The following is a 4675-nucleotide window of genomic DNA, read 5'->3' on the forward strand; positions in this document are numbered from 1 at the left end:
TTTATCACGACCTTCTATCCAGATGCTGTTCCCCAGTTTACAAAGTGCTTCCACAAACCTTATCTCATCTAATCTAATTTTCTATTTCCAATCCGTTTAGGGATGAGCAACCAGATGACCCATAATGCCAACGAGCTCAGTTAGATAAGTAAAAGTCATCAGGCTCCGAGTGAGATCCTGAAGCAGTCTCCCAGGAATAGAGTGCGTAAGCCTTAAGGCAACGATGCGGTATCTCTTTGCAGCCCAGACTTTCCCTCACAGTTCAGTCATTCTATTGATCACTCACTTCATAAACAGTTCCTGAGTACCTGCTATGCGTACCTGTTAAACGGAGGGCTGGGATTATAAGAATGATCAAACCCAGGTTCCTGCCTTCGAGCAGAACCAAGACTAGGAGAGAGATCAACGTGTCCACAGTTCCCCATAGTGAGAATGGCCCATCAGCATTAAGACAGCTTGGCCCAGGGGCGCCTGGGTGGCTCAGTCCGTTAAGCATGTGACTCTTGGTTTCAGCTCAGGCTGTGATCTCACAGTGGGTGAGTTCGAGCCCCGGGTCAGGTTCTGAGCTGTCAGGGCAGAGCCTGCTTACGATTCTCTGTCTCCCTCTCCCTCTCTCTCTTCCCCTCACCCATTCGTGCTCCTCTCTCTGCCAAATAAATAAACATTTTTTGAGTTAAAAAAAAGATAGCTTGGCACAAAGGATTACGAGAATGGGAGTGATAGTTCCCCAATCCGGCAGAGAAGAAGCTTGGCATGTCTTTCTTTACAGTTCTCAGCTGGGTGACGGACCCTGGAGGTTGCTAGACTGCTGAACTCTAGACACACCACGGAAATGGTTCTCAAATCTGGCTGCACATTGGAACGACTGGGGGCACCTCTCGAAACAAAACAATTACAAGACACGGTGCCTTTGGGAAACTGTCGGGCGGTACCTACTCAAGCTGTACATATACCTACCCGATGACCCAGCTGTGCCATCCGTAGGTACAAACCCCACAGAAACGCATACCAGAAGACATGCCCGAGGCCAGCACTGTCACAGCAACCAAAACCTGGAAGCCACCCAGATGTCCATCAACAGGTGAACAGATAAACCAACCATGAGACGTCCACATGATGGGACAGTACCAGCAATGAAAAGAACGAGCCACTAGTATCCGTAACGTGGGTGACTTGTACAAATGTTACCCTGAGTGAAAGAAACCTTATATAAACGAGTGCACGCTGTATAATTCCACTCATATAATGTGCCAAAGCAGAAAAAAAAAATGTATCTATTGTCTTAGAAGTCAGGGCCGTGGGGCCCGCTGGTGAGGGGTGGTGACTGGGAAGGGGCACTGAAGGTGGTTTCTGGGTGCTGATAATGTTGTGTTTCTTTTTTTTTTTTAATTTTTTTTATGTTTATTTATTTTCGAGAGAGAGAGAGAGAGAGAGTCAGAAGGTGAGTGGGGGGAGGGGCAGAGAGAGAGGGGGACACTGAATCCGAAGCAGGCTCCAGGCTCCGAGCTGTCAGCACAGAGCCCCGAGGTGGGGCTCGAACCCATGGACTGCGAGATCACGATGTGAGCTGAAGTCGGATGCCTAACCCACTGAGCCACCCAGGCGCCCCAATGTTGTGTTTCTTAATTGGTGTGCTGATTATACGGATGTGTTCAATTCGTAAAGATTCGTCAAACGGTATACTTAGGATTTGTGTGGTTTCCTGAACTCATGTAATATTTCAATACCAAATTTATTTAAACGTTAAAAAAAAAAAAGAAGAAGAAATACCTAGGCCTGGGCCTCACCGCAGGCCAATTAAGCTCAGCAGGGGGGTTGGGGGGACCACAATGTCTGTATTTTCTAGAAGCGCCCAGGTGGCTCTGATGTCCGGCCATATCTGAAAGCCAAGCAGCTTGGTGTTCCTATATTTATCAATAGCTCCTTTGTGGGGACAGCCTGGCACATGGCAAAGGGAATGAGCCCTGGAGTAAGGCCCATCAGCAGCGCCGTTCTGATTGGCGCATTTGCCTGGATCATCCCCAAACCTCAGTTTCCTCCACTGTGTAATGGGCACAACACCACCTCCCTGCCAGGACTGTCGGGAGGATTAAACAAGGTAATATGCCTAAAGTACCTAGCACAGTACCTAGAACACAGTAGGTGCTGGAGAAGCGGTAGGCACTCCACTCCTTTTCCTCCTTTGCATCTTAAGTTCCTAAGCACGGTGATGAGCAGGCCGCTGTAAAGGAACCACATTCGCGCTCTCCAATTTCTCCTCCTGAATGAGTTTCTTTGTAAAGACTGAAGTAATATTATACTTGGACTGATGATGTCAAACCAATATCGGACATTTCCGGGCCCTGGTTTGCTGACTCTATTCAGCACCTGCTGTCCCCAAAGATGCATGGGGAGGACAAAGACAGCAGATACATACAACAACCACAGACCCTCCTTTGGAAAGCTTTACTCCTGTCCTCACCCTTAAGCACAGCGCCAGCCCTGTGCGAGCAAAGACAAAGCCAAGATGTGAGTTGGCAGAAAGAATCGAAAAAATGAGTAGCTCAGAAGACGTACCATCCATGAAATGTGCCAAATGAAACACTTTTGTATCAGAGTGTTTTAGGGGTGCCTGGGTGGCTCAGTCGGTTAAGCATCTGACTCTTGGTTTCGGCTCAGGTCATGATCTCACGGTTCGTGGGTTCGAGCCCCGCATCAGGCTCTGCGCTGACAGCACGGAGCCTGCCTGAGATTCTCTCTCTCTCTCCCTCTCTCTCTCTCTCTCTCTCTCGCTGCTCCTCTTCTGCTCTCTGCCTCTCAAAATAAATAAACTTAAAAAAAAATTTTTTTTTAGCTTTAAAATGTCCTCTATTAGTAAAAACAAACCAAACAAAATCCTGGGTGGAGAGCAGAAGATCTATATTGGAGCTTTAACGCTACCACGGGTAAGCTGTATGACTTCGGTGAACTAACTTTTCCGTTTCTCCGGCAAATGAAAAGTAATGCCACCTCTCCTACACGCTTCTACAAGGGCACGGCGAGTTTCAGATAAGGTTAAGTACAAGACATTCTGAAAAATTAAGCAGCAAAGAAACCCAAGCTGAGAATCCAAGCTGCAAATTTCACTTTGTTCCAAACTCCAATCACCAACCACCACCACCCCCGGAGACTGAGAACTCTCTGATATGAACTGCTCCAAGCACACACCCAGAGCCTGGAGCCGGCTTATGTAAGAGTGAACTGCGGTACCGCCTGGCATGTAGCATAATACTTTGCTTCAGAGAAATCCTTGGAAATGCCTCAGCTGAAGTACAAGGGCAGGCCCTGGCCTTACGTTTTGGAGAGAGGTGCCCTCAGTCACAGAACACCAGGACCGTGGCTGGAGCAAATGATGTCATGCCAGCTCCCCTTACCGTGGTCAATGTCAAAATTAAGATAGGAAGTTCAAGGACAAATTGTGGGCTTTCCAGGCAAATAGTAGTTAGAAAGGCAGTTTGCACCTTAGGATCTTGCAGTTTAAACTATTAATACTTTGCAGAACCTCAACCGAGATCTACCCGTTTCGGTGATGGTTTTTAGGTTATATAAAGCTTTTTATTCACAAAAAGCTAAGTAGCCGCATAGACAAATATATTCCCGTATTCTATTTTTATTCCCGCTACACGTTAGGAAAAGAAAAACAAATCATGTGAGTCACCCCTATAGCCCCAAACAATAACAAACCAAGAAATGAAAACAAGGTTTTTGAAGAGACAGAGATAAACTTGAGGGCTCTCCACTCGAGAGCTAAGAAACGAAATAGCTCAAATACCTGTTGGGTTCCTAAATGACTGGAAAATGAAAACTCGAAATTAACTACGGGCACGTTGGTACACCTTGTAGAGTACAGCCACAAACCCTTCCTGCGACAGACCTGTGTACTCGACGCCAAAGATATCCCCAAACGTGCGGATGCCCGGGACTGAGGGGGTGGGGAGGGGGGAGGCATCAAATTAGTATCGAAAATAGTGCTGTTGACTCCCGCCCTGGTTGGGGGGGGGGGGGGGAAGAAGGACTCCCGTCCGCCGCAAACCCGGCGGCCAGGGCCGGACAACTCGCCCCTAAGTTTGGCGCGTCCTCGCTCCGCGCACTCGGCCCCCCGCCCCCCCGCTCCCGGCCCCCGGGATCCCAGGGCACCGCCAGGCCCTGGCCCAGCACCGACCCCGCGGCCGGGGCTGCGAGCCACGGCAGGGGGAGGAAGGGCGGCTCCTCTGCAACCCCGGTCCTGCGGCACCACCCCGGCCCTCGCGCTCTCCCCTTCCCCTGACCCCTAGCCCCCAGGCAGGTCACCTGGCTCGGCCGCTGCCCGCTGCTCCTCCCGCTGCTCGCTCGCTCGCTCACTCCGGCCGCGCCGCCGCCGCCGCCTCCTCCTGGAAGCGGCTCGCCCTCGCGAGTCACGGGGCCGGCGAGCGGGCGGGCGAGCCCGTGCCAAGGCTGCGGGAACCGCGCGCCCCGGCCGGAGCTGGGACCCTGCGCTGAGCGCGGCCGCCACCCGGGCGAAACTGGAGAGCTGGGGCTCGGCTCGCCCGGGCGGGGAGGGGCGGCTGCAACTTTGCTCCCGAACGCGGGCGAGGAGGGGGCGCCCGTCTCCAAACTCCGTGCCGCTCTCCCTGCCCCTACACCACTGACGTTAGATCGGAAGAGCGTCAGTGGTGTA

General features: G+C 51.4%; 1 protein-coding gene across 1 annotated transcript in view; it reads right to left on the reverse strand.

The window, feature by feature from the left end:
* ARHGEF6 (Rac/Cdc42 guanine nucleotide exchange factor 6) overlaps window positions 1-4627 on the reverse strand; it is a 96750-nt gene extending 92123 nt beyond the window's left edge. Inside the window, exon 1 of the mRNA XM_040468546.1 lies at window positions 4309-4627. The gene's annotated coding sequence lies outside the window, so the exon portion shown is untranslated. The remainder of the gene's footprint in view (window positions 1-4308) is intronic.
* Window positions 4628-4675: the final 48 nt, after the last annotated feature.

Source organism: Herpailurus yagouaroundi, unplaced genomic scaffold (genome assembly GCF_014898765.1).
Source record: "Herpailurus yagouaroundi ecotype Mexico unplaced genomic scaffold, PumYag 67702, whole genome shotgun sequence".
Classification (NCBI taxonomy): domain Eukaryota; kingdom Metazoa; phylum Chordata; class Mammalia; order Carnivora; family Felidae; genus Herpailurus; species Herpailurus yagouaroundi.